The following is a 17,148-nucleotide window of genomic DNA, read 5'->3' as shown; positions in this document are numbered from 1 at the left end:
TCTCAAGTGAATTTTAACAATAGGTGCCAAGACAGCCCAGATAATGCATTGAAATTGTGAGGTGCCCTGTGTGAGACTGTCTGTGCCACAATGGTCGGGCTGATTCTAATCTAAAAAATAGAATTACAGAATCTTACATGGATTCATGCAGTTTTTGAGTAGGGTAACATGTAATTCTGCAAATTCAATTCACCCCACAAACTTATATGTGTATGTGTGCATGTGGATGTGTGTGTGGGAGTGTGTGTGTTATGAGTGTCTGTGAGAGACTGTGTGTATGTGTGTGAGTGTGAGTGTAAAGGAGTATAAGTCTGTGAGAGGGTGTGTGAGTAAGTGTGGGAATATACGTGTGAGCGTATGAGAGATGGTCTGCGTGAGTTTATGGGTCTATAAGAGAGTGTGTGTGTGTGTGTGTGTGTGTAATGCAATGGTGGTCACCTGCAGTGTGACATGAACCCAAGGTCCCGGTTGAGGCCATCCCCATGGATACCGAACTTGGCTATCAGCCTCTGCTCGGCCACTTTTCAGTGTTGCCTGTCCCAAAGTTCGTCTTGGAGGATAGTCACCCAAAGGTCCAAGGTCGAATGTCCCAGAAGGGTCAGTGTGGGTAGGGATGATGGGGGGTAGTGGGTTGTGGATGGGGGGATGGAGGGATAATGGGAATGAAGTGAGGTGGGGCTAATGGGGATGGGAAGGGTTGGTGCAGATGGGGGTTAATGGAGTGGGCAATGAAGATGAAGGCAGTGGGATGAATTGGTGGTTACAGGGATGGGAAGGGTTGGCACAGTTGGAAAGGGTCATGGGGGTTGGGAGGTGGAGAATGTATTGTGTAAATGAAAGGGTAGTATGTGGGTCTTAGGGATACTGGCTCAGTGGTTAGCACTGCTGCCTCACAATGCTAGGGACCTGGGTTTGATTCCAGCTTTGAGTGGCTGTGTGGAGTTTGCACATTCTCCCCATGTCTGTGTGGGTTTCCTCCCACAGGTTAGGGTGGATTGGCCATGCTAACTTGCCCATAGTGTTCAGGAATGTGGAGGTTGGGTGCATTAATCAGGGGTAAATGTAGAGTTGTAGGGGAATGGGTCTGGGTGGATTACTCTTTGAAGGGTTGGTGTGGGCTTGTTGGGCCGAAGGGCTTGTGTCCACACAATAGAGATTCTAGAATTCTGTGAAGATAAATAATTTGTACTTGCAGAATTACATTTTACTTTGCTCAAAAACTGCATGAATCCATGTAAGATTGTGTAAATCTGTTTTTTAGATTAGAATCAGTCTGACCATTGTGGCACAGACAGCCTCACACAGGGCACCTCACACCTTCAATGCATTATCTGGGCCGACATGACGCCAATTGTTAAAGTTTACTTGAGAATGTAACTTTTTAAAAAAAATTTGCAATTTACATATGAAAGAACTGAAACCAACATGTTCATTCTAAAAGATGAGAGACTTAACAAACAATCCAGGTCTTTTACAATATATAATTTCAGTTACATCACACTGTAAACTTTTGCTATAAATTCTGTGTCTTACAATCTTATATTCCACAATCACCTGAAGGGGAAGCAGTCCGAAAGCTAGTGCTTCCAAATAAACCTGTTGGACTATAGCCTGGTGTTGTGTGATTTTTAACTTTGCCCACCCTAGTCCAACACAGGCATCTCCAAATTGTGTCTGTGTGTGTCCTTATGAGTGGGGCAACATCTGGCCACAGCTGGACAGTGGCTTTAATAAGATCTGCTGCCCCCTGGTACCATTGGCTTCACAGAGCAGCGACATGTTCCTGAGCAAAGTGCTCCCTGATTGTTCGGCACGCCAATAGCACTGGGGCAACCAGGCTCGGGTGGATTTTCGGAACTTTCCCACCGCTGCCCCGTGATCATCAACTTGAAATATTGACGCTAGCTTTCCTGTTTGTATCAAGTTGTCTCCGTTGCTGGTCTATTTCAAAGGGACCACCTCACCCCATCCTATTTCTCTTTAGTGGATCACTCCACTGCTCTATCTTCCCAAAATCAACAAGTCCTCTGGTCCACTTCCCTTCCGATGATTCGCCGGTTACACGACATCCATCTCAATGCCTAATAAACCCTCTCTTCCCTTTATGTCTAGTGAGAGTGAAAGTCAAGCCACTTTCCTTGTGAATAGAGTTTGTTAACTACTCAGTCTCACAGCTCTCCCACTGTTGTTGTGTTACAGTTCCTCAGCCGGGAGAGTATTAAATGGCAGAGCAGAGGCTGAATGGCTGACTGCTGTCTTTAGTTTGTTCCTTATACATGTGCTCAGAGGATATTTTCTAATTAACCTGCTCAGGGATGTTAACAAATTTTAACAGGAAAAGTCAGGGCAAATAACGATAAACCAAGCATGCGGATGAGGGTAGAGCAGTGGATGTAGTATACATGGATTTTAGTAAGGCATTTGAAAAGGTTCCCCATGGTAGGCTTATGCAGAGAGTCACGAGGCATGGGATAGAGGGAAATTTGGCCAGTTGCATAGAAAACTGGCTAACCGGTTGAAGTCAGAGAGTGGTGGTAGATGGTAAATATTCAGCCTGGAACCCAGTTACAAGTGGAGTTCCGCAGGGATCAGTTCTGGGTCGTCTGCTGTTTGTAATTTTTATTAATGACTTGGAAGAGGGAGTCAAAGGGTGGGTCAGTAAATTTGCAGACGTTACGAAGATTGGTGGAGTTGTGGATAGTGAGGAGGGCTGTTGTCGGCTGCAAAGGGACTTAGATATGATGCAGAGCTGGACTGAGGAGTGGCAGATGGAGTTCAACCCTGTCAAGTGTGAGGTTGTCCATTTTGGAAGGACAAATAAGAATGCGGAATACAGGGTTAACGGTAGGGTTCTTAGTGAGGTGGAGGAACAGAGGGATCTTGGGGTCTATGTTCATAGATCTTTGAAAGTTGCCACTCAGGTGGATAGAGCTTGTAAGAAGGCCTATGGTGTATTAGCGTTCATTAGCAGAGGGATTGAATTCAAGAGTCGTGAAGTGATGTTGCAGCTGTACAGGACCTTGGTAAGGCCACATTTGGAGTACTGTGTGCAGTTCTGGTCGCCTCACTTTAGGAAAGATGTGGAAGCTTTGGAGAGGGTGCAGAGAAGATTTACCAGGATGTTGCCTGGAATGGAGAATAGGTCGTACGAGGATAGGTTGAGAGTGCTAGGCCTTTTCTCATTGGAACGGCGAAGGATGAGGGGTGACTTGATAGAGGTTTATAAGATGATCAGAGGAATAGATAAAGTAGACAGTCAGAGACTTTTTCCCCCGAGTACAACAGTGTGTTACAAGGGGACATAAATTTAAGGTGAAGGGTGGAAGGTATAGGGGGGATGTCAGGGGTAGGTTCTTTACCCAGAGAGTGGTGGGGGCATGGAATGCGCTGCCTGTGGGAGTGGCAGAGTCAGAATCATTGGTGACCTTTAAGCGGCAATTGGATAGGTACATGGATGGGTGCTTAAGCTAGGACAAATGTTCGGCACAACATCGTGGGCCGAAGGGCCTGTTCTGTGCTGTATTGTTCTATGTTCTATTTCCACTGGTTGGGGATTCTAGAACTAGGGGCATAGTCTGAGAATGAGGGCCAGACCATTCAGGAGAGATGTTAAGAAGGGCTGCTACATATGAAGATGTTTGGAACTCTCTTCCACAAAGGCAGTTGATACCGGATCAGTTGTTAATTTTAAACCGGAGAAGGATAAATATTTGTTAAGCAAAAGTATTAAGGGATAAGAGCCAAAGGAAAGTATGTGGAGTTAGGCACAAATCAGCCATGATCTCACTGAATGGTAGAATAGGCTGAAGGGGCTGAATGGCCTCCAGCTGCTCCTATGACATATCTCTGGTGGGAACTTCGGCCTTATGGCTCAAAGATAGGGACACTACCATTGTATTACATGAATCCCTAGCCCTTACATATTTTCAAACTACTAACTGCTACAAACATTTCCCTACACATGCATTTTGAAAAGTGCTAACTAGTAAAACACCCATGTAGCCAGTTCAATATTTCCATAATTCAATATTTCCATGCAAAGCCCACTATGAGCAATGCAAACCATCAAAAGTGAAAAGCCCTCACATATGTTCTCAGACATTAATAACAATCACCTGTTTCTTTTAAACATTAAAGGTAATTATATTATCAAAAAAAGAACTTAAATGATGTGATTAACTGAACATTAACATTCACAATATCAAGATGTACCAAAAAGGATCTCTTGCATCCCCAGCCCCCTCGCCCCCCATCCACCTTACTGCTTTTGAAGTGCCATAACCTCATAATCAGAGTCAGTTAAGCTAAGTTGGCTGGACAGCTGTGTAGTGACACCATGTTGGTGGGTTCAATTTCTGCATTGGCTGAGGTTACAATGAAGGAGACTCCTTCTCAACCTCTTGCCTTGCCTAAGGTGTAATGATCCTCAGGTTAAACCACCACCAGTTGTCTCTCTCTAATGGTCTGGTGGGATTACAGAGATTTTACCATTTACCTAGTGGAGGAAGGACATCAACTTGCACACAGATGATGCCATGAGTTGTGGTAATAACTACCAGAATGAGTTCAGCACCATTTGTGATTCCTCAGACACTGAAGCAGTCCATGTTCAAATGCAACATGATTTGGACAATATCAAGGCTTGGACTGACAAGTGACATTCACATCACACAATGCCAATCTTCAATAACAGACAGTTTAACCACTGCCCCTTGACACTCAATGGTGTAGCCATCACTGAATTTCCTACTATCAACATCCTTGGGGATACCATTCACCAGAAATTCAACTGGACTTGTCACATAAACACAGTGACTATAAGAGGTCAGAGGCTAGACATACTGTCGTGAATAACTTACTTCCTGACTCCCCAAAGCCTATCTGCCATTTACAAGTCAGGATTAGGAGATTGATGGAATACTCTCTGGATGGGGGCAGCTCCAGCAACACTCAAGAAGCTTGATACCATCCAGGACAAAGCAGCCCACTTGATTGGCACCAAATCCACAAACACCCACTGCCTCCACCGCCGACACTCAGTACACACTGCTAAAACTATCTACAAGATGCACTGGAGAAATTCAAAGATCCTCAGACAGCACTTTCCAAACCCATGACCACTTCCATCAAGAAGGACAAGGGCAGCAAGTATTTGGGAACACCACATCCTGCAAGTTCCCCTCCAAGACACTCGTCATCTTGACTTGGAAATGTATTGCTGTACTTTCACTGTCGGAGGGTCAACATCCTGGAATTCCCTCCCTAAGACCATTATGAATCAACCTACAGCACATGGACTGCAGCGGTTCAAGAAGGCAACTCACCCCCACCTTCTCAAGGGGCAACTAGGGACGGGCAATAAATGCTGACCCAGCCAGTGACACCCACATTCCACAAATGAATAAAAAAAACTACATCAGAGATTGCTGGAAAAACTCAGCTTGGTCTGGCAGCATCCGTGGAGAGAAAGCAGAGTTAACATATTGGCTCCAGGGTCCCTTTTTTTTTCTTTTTCTTTTTTTTGTTTATTTTTTTTTTCCTCTTTTTTTTTCCCCTTTAGCCCCCACACTACCACCTAAGTGCGGTAGTGCTTATTTTTTCCAGGGTCCCTTTATCTGCTTTTGTTTGAATTCCTATTTGCAGTTAGTAAAGTGCTTGTTCTGCAGAGCAGACAAAACCAAATCAAAATTACTAAACCTTAGACGGACACGTTTTAACGGGTACCAGATGTTGAAGTTTGAGTAGCAGGAGGTGGAGCCAGAGGACACTAAGACCCTGTTGTGTTCAGCCTGTCTGTTCCACCCTGGAGTCTGTGGATGTGAGCTCCGTGCAGATGGTGGTGGGGGGGAAGCGGGTGGGCGGCTCCAGTGTGGCCATGGAGCGGACAGCTAGCTACACTGGAAGAGGGGCCCTGCTCTTGTCCTTGCTGCTGCTGCTGGAGGTTGGAGCACAGTATGAGAAATACAGTTTGCGGAGTTTCCCGGAGAAGGAGCTGCTCCCCCTGGAGCCTTCATACCGCTACTCCCTGGAGCAGAGCGCCGCCGGGAACTGGAGGGAAAGCATTCGGTACCTGGAGCTGAGTCTGCGGCTTCACCGGCTGCTGCGGGACAGTCAGCTGCACTGCCAGCGGAACTGCAGCCTGGCTCCAGCCGCCGAGCTAACCCTGGACCCCGGATCCTTCAGCGAGCTCCGAGCGTTCGCCCAGATCCTGCAGCGCGCTGTCTGCATCAAGAAATGTAAACGCTCCCTGGCTGTGTTCAAACTGCCTCCCCCGGGGAAGGACATTCTGGAACAGTTTGAGAAGCGGCTTCCATACAGATACTTGGAGAATGCTTATTTCCAGGTGGGAACACTGTATCCCGTGCAGCTGTTACACTGTATCCCAGAGCCAGTGTATCCATCACAGAGAGGGGGCAGTGTGAGCCCGGGGAGAGAGGGGGGGGCAGTGTGGGCCCGGGGAGTTGGGGGGGTGGTAGTGTGAGCCCGGGGAGAGGGGGGGGCAGTGTGAGCCCGGGGAGAGGGGGGGGCAGTGTGAGCCCGGGGAGAGGGGGGGGCAGTGTGAGCCCGGGGAGAGGGGGGGGCAGTGTGAGCCCGGGGAGAGGGGGGGGCAGTGTGAGCCCGGGGAGAGGGGGGGGCAGTGTGAGCCCGGGGAGAGGGGGGGGCAGTGTGAGCCCGGGGAGTTGGGGGGGGTGGTAGTGTGAGCCCGGGGAGAGGGGGGGGCAGTGTGAGCCCGGGGAGAGGGGGGGGCAGTGTGAGCCCGGGGAGAGGGGGGGGCAGTGTGAGCCCGGGGAGAGGGGGGGGCAGTGTGAGCCCGGGGAGAGGGGGGGGCAGTGTGAGCCCGGGGAGAGGGGGGGGCAGTGTGAGCCCGGGGAGTTGGGGGGGTGGTAGTGTGAGCCCGGGGAGAGGGGGGGGCAGTGTGAGCCCGGGGAGAGGGGGGGGCAGTGTGAGCCCGGGGAGAGGGGGGGGCAGTGTGAGCCCGGGGAGAGGGGGGGGGGGGCAGTGTGAGCCCGGGGAGAGGGGGGGGCAGTGTGAGCCCGGGGAGAGGGGGGGCAGTGTGAGCCCGGGGAGAGGGGGGGGCAGTGTGAGCCCGGGGAGAGGGGGGGGCAGTGTGAGCCCGGGGAGAGGGGGGGGCAGTGTGAGCCCGGGGAGTTGGGGGGGTGGTAGTGTGAGCCCGGGGAGAGGGGGGGGCAGTGTGAGCCCGGGGAGAGGGGGGGGCAGTGTGAGCCCGGGGAGAGGGGGGGGCAGTGTGAGCCCGGGGAGAGGGGGGGCAGTGTGAGCCCGGGGAGAGGGGGGGCAGTGTGAGCCCGGGGAGAGGGGGGGCAGTGTGAGCCCGGGGAGAGGGGGGGCAGTGTGAGCCCGGGGAGAGGGGGGGGGGGGGGCAGTGTGAGCCCGGGGAGGGGGGGGGGGGGGGCAGTGTGAGCCCGGGGAGAGGGGGGGGGGGGGGCAGTGTGAGCCCGGGGAGAGGGGGGGGGGGGGGGCAGTGTGAGCCCGGGGAGAGGGGGGGGGGGGGCAGTGTGAGCCCGGGGAGAGGGGGGGGGGGGGGCAGTGTGAGCCCGGGGAGAGGGGGGGGGGGGGCAGTGTGAGCCCGGGGAGAGGGGGGGGGGGGGGCAGTGTGAGCCCGGGGAGAGGGGGGCAGTGTGAGCCTGGGGAGAGGGGGGGGGGGGGGGGCAGTGTGAGCCCGGGGAGAGGGGGGGTGGGGGGCAGTGTGAGCCCGGGGAGAGGGGGGGGGGGGGGCAGTGTGAGCCCGGGGAGAGGGGGGGGGGGGGCAGTGTGAGCCCGGGGAGAGGGGGGGGGGGGGCAGTGTGAGCCCGGGGAGAGGGGGGGGGGGGGGCAGTGTGAGCCCGGGGAGAGGGGGGGGGGGGGGGCAGTGTGAGCCCGGGGAGAGGGGGGGGGGGGGGCAGTGTGAGCCCGGGGAGAGGGGGGCAGTGTGAGCCTGGGGAGAGGGGGGGGGGGGGGGGCAGTGTGAGCCCGGGGAGAGGGGGGGTGGGGGGCAGTGTGAGCCCGGGGAGAGGGGGGGGGGGGGGGCAGTGTGAGCCCGGGGAGAGGGGGGGGGGGGGGCAGTGTGAGCCCGGGGAGAGGGGGGGGGGGGCAGTGTGAGCCCGGGGAGAGGGGGGGGGGGGGGGCAGTGTGAGCCCGGGGAGAGGGGGGGGGGGGGGCAGTGTGAGCCCGGGGAGAGGGGGGGGGGGGGGCAGTGTGAGCCCGGGGAGAGGGGGGCAGTGTGAGCCTGGGGAGAGGGGGGGGGGGGGGGCAGTGTGAGCCCGGGGAGAGGGGGGGTGGGGGGCAGTGTGAGCCCGGGGAGAGGGGGGGGTGGGGGGCAGTGTGAGCCCGGGGAGAGGGGGGGGGGGGGGAGAGAGTGTGAGCCCGGGGAGAGGGGGGGGGGGAGAGGGGGGGGGCAGTGTGAGCCCAGGGAGAGGGGGGGGGGCAGTGTGAGCCCGGGGAGAGGGGGGGGGGGGCAGTGTGAGCCCGGGGAGAGGGGGGGGGGGGAGAAACAGTGTGAGCCCGGGGAGAGGGGGGGGGGAGAAACAGTGTGAGCCCGGGGAGAGGGGGGGGGAGAAACAGTGTGAGCCCGGGGAGAGGGGGGGGGAGAAACAGTGTGAGCCCGGGGAGGGGGGGGGAAAACAGTGTGAGCCCGGGGAGGGGGGGAGAAACAGTGTGAGCCCGGGGAGGGGGTGGGGGGAGGGATAGTGTGAGCCCGGGGAGGGGGTGGGGGGAGGGATAGTGTGAGCCCGGGGAGGGGGTGGGGGGAGGGATAGTGTGAGCCCGGGGAGGGGGTGGGGGGAGGGATAGTGTGAGCCCGGGGAGGGGGTGGGGGGAGGGATAGTGTGAGCCCGGGGAGGGGGTGGGGGGAGGGATAGTGTGAGCCCGGGGAGGGGGTGGGGGGAGGGATAGTGTGAGCCCGGGGAGGGGGTGGGGGGAGGGATAGTGTGAGCCCGGGGAGGGGGTGGGGGGAGGGATAGTGTGAGCCCGGGGAGGGGGTGGGGGGAGGGATAGTGTGAGCCCGGGGAGGGGGTGGGGGGAGGGATAGTGTGAGCCCGGGGAGGGGGTGGGGGGAGGGATAGTGTGAGCCCGGGGAGGGGGTGGGGGGAGGGATAGTGTGAGCCCGGGGAGGGGGTGGGGGGAGGGATAGTGTGAGCCCGGGGAGGGGGGGAGGGATAGTGTGAGCCCTGGGAGGGGGGGAGAAACAGTGTTAGCCCGGAGATGGGGGGAGAAACAGTGTGAGCCCGGGGAGGGGGGGGGGGGGAAACAGTGTGAGCCCGGGGAGGGGAAACAGTGTGAGCCCGGGGAGGGGGGCGGGGGGGAGAGAAACAGTGTGAGCCCGGGGAGGGGGGCGGGGGGGAGAGAAACAGTGTGAGCCCGGGGAGGGGGGCGGGGGGGGAGAGAAACAGTGTGAGCCCGGGGAGGGGGAAGGGGGAGAAACAGTATGAGCCCGGGGAGGGGGAAGGGGGAGAAACAGTGTGAGCCCGGGGAGGAGGGAGAAACAGTGTGAGCCCGGGGAGGGGGGGAAACAGTGTGAGCCCGGGGAGGGGGGGGGGGGAAACAGGGTGAGCCTGGGGAGAGGGGGAAACAGTGTGAGCCCGGGGAGTGGGGGGAAACAGTGTGAGCCCGGGGAGAGGGGGAAACAGTGTGAGCCCGGGGAGAGGGGGAAACAGTGTGAGCCCGGGGAGAGGGGGAAACAGTGTGAGCCCGGGGAGAGGGGGAAACAGTGTGAGCCCGGGGAGGAGGGGGAAACAGTGTGAGCCCGGGGAGGGGGGGAGAAACAGTGTGAGCCCGGGGAGGGGGGGAGAAACAGTGTGAGCCCGGGGAGGAGGGAGAAACAGTGTGAGCCCGGGGAGAGGGGGAAACAGTGTGAGCCCGGGGAGAGGGGGAAACAGTGTGAGCCCGGGGAGAGGGGGAAACAGTGTGAGCCCGGGGAGGAGGGGGAAACAGTGTGAGCCCGGGGAGAGGGGGGAAACAGTGTGTGCCTGGGGAGTGGGGGGGGGGAAACAGTGTGAGCCCGGGGAGGTGGGGTGAAACAGTGTGAGCCCGGGGAGAGGGGCAGTGTGAGCCCGGGGAGAGGGGGGGGGGGCAGTGTGAGCCCGGGGAGAGGGGGGGGGCAGTGTGAGCCCGGGGAGAAGGGGGGGGGGCAGTGTGAGCCCGGGGAGAGGGGGGGGGCAGTGGGAGCCCGCGGAGAGGGGGGGGGGGGGCAGTGGGAGCCCGGGGAGAGGGGGGGGGGCAGTGTGAGCCCGTGGAGAGGGGGGGGGCAGTGTGAGCCCGTGGAGAGGGGGGGGGCAGTGTGAGCCCGGGGAGAAGGGGGGGGGGGGCAGTGTGAGCCCGGGGAGAAGGAGGGGGGGGCAGTGTGAGCCCGTGGAGAGGGGGGGGCAGTGTGAGCCCGGGGAGGGGGGGGGGGGGCAGTGTGAGCCCGGGGAGAGGGGGGGGGGGCAGTGTGAGCCCGGGGAGAGGGGGGGGGGGCAGTGTGAGCCCGGGGAGAGGGGGGGGGGGCAGTGTGAGCCCGTGGAGAGGGGGGGGGGGGCAGTGTGAGCCCGGGGAGAAGGGGGGGGGGGGCAGTGTGAGCCCGGGGAGAAGGGGGGGGGGGGGCAGTGTGAGCCCGTGGAGAGGGGGGGGGGCAGTGTGAGCCCGGGGAGAAGGGGGGGGGGGGGGCAGTGTGAGCCCGTGGAGAGGGGGGGGCAGTGGGAGCCCGGGGAGAGGGGGGGGGGGCAGTGTGAGCCCGGGGAGAGGGGGGGGGGCAGTGTGAGCCCGTGGAGAGGGGGGGGGGGCAGTGTGAGCCCGGGGAGAAGGGGGGGGGGGGGGCAGTGTGAGCCCGTGGAGAGGGGGGGGCAGTGGGAGCCCGGGGAGAGGGGGGGGGGGCAGTGTGAGCCCGGGGAGAGGGGGGGGGGCAGTGTGAGCCCGGGGAGAGGGGGGGGGGCAGTGTGAGCCCGGGGGGGGGGGGGGGGGGCAGTGTGAGCCCGGGGAGGGGGGGGGGGGGGGGCAGTGTGAGCCCGGGGAGAGGGGGGGGGGCGCAGTGTGAGCCCGGGGAGAGGGGGGGGGCAGTGTGAGCCCGGGGAGAGGGGGGGGGCAGTGTGAGCCCGGGGAGAGGGGGGGGGCAGTGTGAGCCCGGGGAGAGGGGGGGGGCAGTGTGAGCCCGGGGTGAGGGGGCGGGGGGCAGTGTGAGCCCGGGGAGAGGGGGGGGGGAGAAACAGTGTGAGCCCGGGGAGGGGGAAAGGGGAGAAACAGTGTGAGCCCGGGGAGGGGGAAGGGGGAGAAACAGTGTGAGCCCGGGGAGGGGGAAGGGGGAGAAACAGTGTGAGCCCGGGGGGGGGGGAAGAGAAACAGTGTGAGCCCGGGGGGGGTGGCGCGGGAAACAGTGTGAGCCCGGGGAGGGGGGGAAACAGTGTGAGCCCGGGGAGAGGGGGAAACAGTGTGAGCCCGGGGAGTGGGGGGGGGGGAAACAGGGTGAGCCTGGGGAGGTGGGGTGAAACAGTGTGAGCCCGGGGAGAGGGGCAGTGTGAGCCCGGGGAGAGGGGGGGGGGCAGTGTGAGCCCGGGGAGAGGGGGGGGGCAGTGTGAGCCCGGGGAGAAGGGGGGGGGGGGGCAGTGTGAGCCCGGGGAGAGGGGGGGGGCAGTGTGAGCCCGGGGAGAAGGGGGGGGGGCAGTGTGAGCCCGGGGAGAGGGGGGGGGGGCAGTGTGAGCCCGGGGAGAGGGGGGGGGGGCAGTGGGAGCCCGGGGAGAGGGGGGGGGGGCAGTGTGAGCCCGTGGAGAGGGGGGGGGGGCAGTGTGAGCCCGTGGAGAGGGGGGGGGGGGCAGTGTGAGCCCGTGGAGAGGGGGGGGGGGGGCAGTGTGAGCCCGTGGAGAGGGGGGGGGGCAGTGTGAGCGCGGGGAGAAGGGGGGGGGGGCAGTGTGAGCCCGTGGAGAGGGGGGGGCAGTGGGAGCCCGGGGAGAGGGGGGGGGGGCAGTGTGAGCCCGGGGAGAGGGGGGGGGGGGGGCAGTGTGAGCCCGTGGAGAGGGGGGGGGGCAGTGTGAGCCTGGGGAGAGGGGGCGGGGGGCAGTGTGAGCCCGGGGAGAGGGGGGGGGGAGAAACAGTGTGAACCCGGGGAGGGGGGGGGAAAACAGTGTGAGCCCGGGGAGGGGGGGGGAAAACAGTGTGAGCCCGGGGAGGCGGGGAGAGAAACAGTGTGAGCCCGGGGAGGGGGGCGGGGGGGGAGAGAAACAGTGTGAGCCCGGGGAGGGGGAGAAACAGTGTGAGCCCGGGGAGGGGGAAGGGGGAGAAACAGTGTGAGCCCGGGGAGGGGGAAGGGGGAGAAACAGTGTGAGCCCGGGGAGGGGGAAGGGGGAGAAACAGTGTGAGCCCGGGGAGGGGGAAGGGGGAGAAACAGTGTGAGCCCGGGGAGGGGGAAGGGGGAGAAACAGTGTGAGCCCGGGGAGGGGGAAGGGGGAGAAACAGTGTGAGCCCGGGGAGGGGGAAGGGGGAGAAACAGTGTGAGCCCGGGGAGGAGGGAGAAACAGTGTGAGCCCGGGGAGGGGGGAGAAACAGTGTGAGCCCGGGGAGGGGGGAGAAACAGTGTGAGCCCGGGGAGAGGGGGAAACAGTGTGAGCCCGGGGAGGAGGGAGAAACAGTGTGAGCCCGGGGAGGAGGGAGAAACAGTGTGAGCCCGGGGAGGAGGGAGAAACAGTGTGAGCCCGGGGAGAGGGGGAAACAGTGTGAGCCCGGGGAGTGGGGGGGGTGGAAACAGTGTGAGCCCGGGGAGAGGGGCAGTGTGAGCCCGGGGAGAGGGGCAGTGTGAGCCCGGGGAGAGGGGCAGTGTGAGCCCGGGGAGAAGGGGGGGGGGCAGTGTGAGCCCGGGGAGAAGGGGGGGGGCAGTGTGAGCCCGGGGAGAAGGGGGGGGGGCAGTGTGAGCCCGGGGAGAGGGGGGGGGCAGTGTGAGCCCGGGGAGAGGGGGGGGGGGGGCAGTGTGAGCCCGGGGAGAGGGGGGGGGGGCAGTGTGAGCCCGGGGAGAGGGGGGGGGGGGGGCAGTGTGAGCCCGGGGAGAGGGGGGGGGGGGGGCAGTGTGAGCCCGGGGAGAGGGGGGGGGGGGGGGCAGTGTGAGCCCGGGGAGAGGGGGGGGGGCAGTGTGAGCCCGGGGAGAGGGGGGGGGGGCAGTGTGAGCCCGTGGAGAGGGGGGGGGGGGGCAGAGTGAGCCCGTGGAGAGGGGGGGGGGGGCAGTGTGAGCCCGGGAAGGGGGGGGGGCAGTGTGAGCCCGGGGAGAGGGGGGGGGGGGCAGTGGAAGCCCGGGGAGAGGGGGGGGGGGCAGTGTGAGCCCGGGGAGGGGGGGGGGGCAGTGTGAGCCCGGGGAGAGGGGGTGGCAGTGTGAGCCCGGGTAGGGGGGGGGGGGGGGTCAGTGTGAGCCCGGGGAGAGGGGGTGGCAGTGTGAGCCCGGGTAGGGGGGGGGGGTCAGTGTGAGCCCAGGTAGCGGGGGGGTCAGTGTGAGCCCAGGTAGAGGGGGGGGGAAACAGTGTGAGCCCGGGGAGGGGGGGGAAACAGTGTGAGCCCGGGGAGGGGGGGGAAACAGTGTGAGCCCGGGGAGGGGGGGGCGGGGGGGAGAGAAACAGTGTGAGCCCGGGGAGGGGGGGGCGGGGGGGAGAGAAACAGTGTGAGCCCGGGGAGGGGGGGGCGGGGGGGAGAGAAACAGTGTGAGCCCGGGGAGGGGGGCGGGGGGGAGAGAAACAGTGTGAGCCCGGGGAGGGGGGCGGGGGGGAGAGAAACAGTGTGAGCCCGGGGAGGGGGGCGGGGGGGGAGAGAAACAGTGTGAGCCCGGGGAGGGGGGCGGGGGGGAGAGAAACAGTGTGAGCCCGGGGAGGGGGGCAGGGGGGAGAGAAACAGTGTGAGCCCGGGGAGTGGGGGGGGTCAGTGTGAGCCCGTGGAGAGGGGGGGGGGGGCAGTGTGAGCCCGTGGAGAGGGGGGGGGGGGGCAGTGTGAGCCCGGGGAGAGGGGGGGGGGGCAGTGTGAGCCCGGGGAGAGGGGCAGTGGAAGCCCGGGGAGAGGGGGGGGGGGGGGCAGTGTGAGCCCGGGGAGGGGGGGGGGGGGCAGTGTGAGCCCGGGGAGAGGGGGTGGCAGTGTGAGCCCGGGTAGGGGGGGGGGGGGGTCAGTGTGAGCCCGGGGAGAGGGGGTGGCAGTGTGAGCCCGGGTAGGGGGGGGGCGGTCAGTGTGAGCCCAGGTAGCGGGGGGGTCAGTGTGAGCCCAGGTAGGGGGGGGGGGAAACAGTGTGAGCCCGGGGAGGGGGGGGAAACAGTGTGAGCCCGGGGAGGGGGGCGGGGGGGAGAGTAACAGTGTGAGCCCGGGGAGGGGGGCGGGGGGGAGAGAAACAGTGTGAGCCCGGGGAGGGGGAAGGGGGAGAAACAGTGTGAGCCCGGGGAGTGGGGGGGGGGAAACAGGGTGAGCCTGGGGAGGTGGGGTGAAACAGTGTGAGCCCGGGGAGAGGGGCAGTGTGAGCCCGGGGAGAGGGGGGGGGGGGCAGTGTGAGCCCGGGGAGAGGGGGGGGGCAGTGTGAGCCCGGGGAGAGGGGGGGGGCAGTGTGAGCCCGGGGAGAAGGGGGGGGGGGCAGTGTGAGCCCGGGGAGAGGGGGGGGGGGCAGTGTGAGCCCGGGGAGAGGGGGGGGGGGGCAGTGTGAGCCCGGGGAGAGGGGGGGGGGGCAGTGTGAGCCCGGGGAGAGGGGGGGGGGGCAGTGTGAGCCCGTGGAGAGGGGGGTGGGCAGTGTGAGCCCGTGGAGAGGGGTGGGGGGCAGTGTGAGCCCGTGGAGAGGGGGGGGGGGGCAGTGTGAGCCCGTGGAGAGGGGGGGGGGCAGTGTGAGCCCGGGGAGAAGGGGGGGGGGGCAGTGAGAGCCCGTGGAGAGGGGGGGGCAGTGGGAGCCCGGGGAGAGGGGGGGGGGGCAGTGTGAGCCCGGGGAGAGGGGGGGGGGCAGTGTGAGCCCGTGGAGAGGGGGGGGGGCAGTGTGAGCCCGGGGAGAAGGGGGGGGGGGGCAGTGTGAGCCCGTGGAGAGGGGGGGGCAGTGGGAGCCCGGGGAGAGGGGGGGGGGCAGTGTGAGCCCGGGGAGAGGGGGGGGGGGGCAGTGTGAGCCCGTGGAGAGGGGGGGGGGCAGTGTGAGCCTGGGGAGAGGGGGCGGGGGGCAGTGTGAGCCCGGGGAGAGGGGGGGGGGGAGAAACAGTGTGAGCCCGGGGAGGGGGGGGGAAAACAGTGTGAGCCCGGGGAGCGGGAAAGGGGAGAAACAGTGTGAGCCCGGGGAGGGGGAAGGGGGAGAAACAGTGTGAGCCCGGGGAGGGGGAAGGGGGAGAAACAGTGTGAGCCCGGGGAGGGGGAAGGGGGAGAAACAGTGTGAGCCCGGGGAGGGGGAAGGGGGAGAAACAGTGTGAGCCCGGGGGGGGGGGAAGAGAAACAGTGTGAGCCCGGGGGGGGTGGCGCGGGAAACAGTGTGAGCCCGGGGAGGGGGGGAAACAGTGTGAGCCCGGGGAGAGGGGGAAACAGTGTGAGCCCGGGGAGAGGGGGAAACAGTGTGAGCCCGGGGAGTGGGGGGGGGGAAACAGGGTGAGCCTGGGGAGGTGGGGTGAAACAGTGTGAGCCCGGGGAGAGGGGCAGTGTGAGCCCGGGGAGAAGGGGGGGGGGCAGTGTGAGCCCGGGGAGAAGGGGGGGGGCAGTGTGAGCCCGGGGAGAAGGGGGGGGGCAGTGTGAGCCCGGGGAGAGGGGGGGGGCAGTGTGAGCCCGGGGAGAGGGGGGGGGGGGGGGGGCAGTGTGAGCCCGGGGAGAGGGGGGGGGGGGCAGTGTGAGCCCGGGGAGAGGGGGGGGGGGGCAGTGTGAGCCCGGGGAGAGGGGGGGGGGCAGTGTGAGCCCGTGGAGAGGGGGGGGGGGGCAGAGTGAGCCCGTGGAGAGAGGGGGGGGGGCAGTGTGAGCCCGGGAAGGGGGGGGGGGCATGTGAGCCCGGGGAGAGGGGGGGGGGCAGTGGAAGCCCGGGGAGAGGGGGGGGGGGCAGTGTGAGCCCGGGGAGGGGGGGGGGGGCAGTGTGAGCCCGGGGAGAGGGGGTGGCAGTGTGAGCCCGGGTAGGGGGGGGGGGGGGGGGTCAGTGTGAGCCCGGGGAGAGGGGGGTGGCAGTGTGAGCCCGGGTAGGGGGGGGGGGTCAGTGTGAGCCCAGGTAGCGGGGGGGTCAGTGTGAGCCCAGGTAGGGGGGGGGGGGGAAACAGTGTGAGCCCGGGGAGGGGGGGGAAACAGTGTGAGCCCGGGGAGGGGGGGGAAACAGTGTGAGCCCGGGGAGGGGGGCGGGGGGGGAGAGAAACAGTGTGAGCCCGGGGAGGGGGGGGCGGGGGGGAGAGAAACAGTGTGAGCCCGGGGAGGGGGGCGGGGGGGAGAGAAACAGTGTGAGCCCGGGGAGGGGGGCGGGGGGGAGAGAAACAGTGTGAGCCCGGGGACGGGGGCGAGGGGGAGAGAAACAGTGTGAGCCCGGGGAGGGGGGCGGGGGGGAGAGAAACAGTGTGAGCCCGGGGACGGGGGCGAGGGGGAGAGAAACAGTGTGAGCCCGGGGAGGGGGGCGAGGGGGAGAGAAACAGTGTGAGCCCGGGGAGGGGGGCGGGGGGGAGAGAAACAGTGTGAGCCCGGGGAGTGGGGGGGGTCAGTGTGAGCCCGTGGAGAGGGGGGGGGGGGGCAGTGTGAGCCCGTGGGGGGGGGGGGGGGGGGCAGTGTGAGCCCGGGGAGAGGGGGGGGGGCAGTGTGAGCCCGGGGAGAGGGGCAGTGGAAGCCCGGGGAGAGGGGGGGGGGGGGGCAGTGTGAGCCCGGGGAGGGGGGGGGGGGCAGTGTGAGCCCGGGGAGAGGGGGTGGCAGTGTGAGCCCGGGTAGGGGGGGGGGGGGGTCAGTGTGAGCCCGGGGAGAGGGGGTGGCAGTGTGAGCCCGGGTAGGGGGGGGCGGTCAGTGTGAGCCCAGGTAGCGGGGGGGTCAGTGTGAGCCCAGGTAGGGGGGGGGGGGAAACAGTGTGAGCCCGGGGAGGGGGGGGGAAACAGTGTGAGCCCGGGGAGGGGGGCGGGGGGGAGAGAAACAGTGTGAGCCCGGGGAGGGGGGCGGGGGGGAGAGAAACAGTGTGAGCCCGGGGAGGGGGGCGGGGGGGAGAGAAACAGTGTGAGCCCGGGGAGGGGGGCGGGGGGGAGAGAAACAGTGTGA

At 64.3% G+C, this 17,148-nt stretch overlaps 1 pseudogene; it reads left to right on the top strand.

The window, feature by feature from the left end:
• The first annotated feature begins 5,515 nt into the window (after positions 1–5,515).
• Positions 5,516–17,148, top strand: part of LOC122539720 (cartilage-associated protein pseudogene) — a 16,977-nt pseudogene continuing 5,344 nt past the window's right edge.

Source organism: Chiloscyllium plagiosum, unplaced genomic scaffold, assembly GCF_037043375.1.
Source record: "Chiloscyllium plagiosum isolate Xiang-an unplaced genomic scaffold, Cpla_swu_hap1 HiC_scaffold_32, whole genome shotgun sequence".
In the NCBI taxonomy this organism is placed as follows: Eukaryota; Metazoa; Chordata; class Chondrichthyes; order Orectolobiformes; family Hemiscylliidae; genus Chiloscyllium; species Chiloscyllium plagiosum.
Note: the sequence above shows the minus strand (reverse complement) of the source record. Positions and strands in the feature narration are given on the sequence as shown.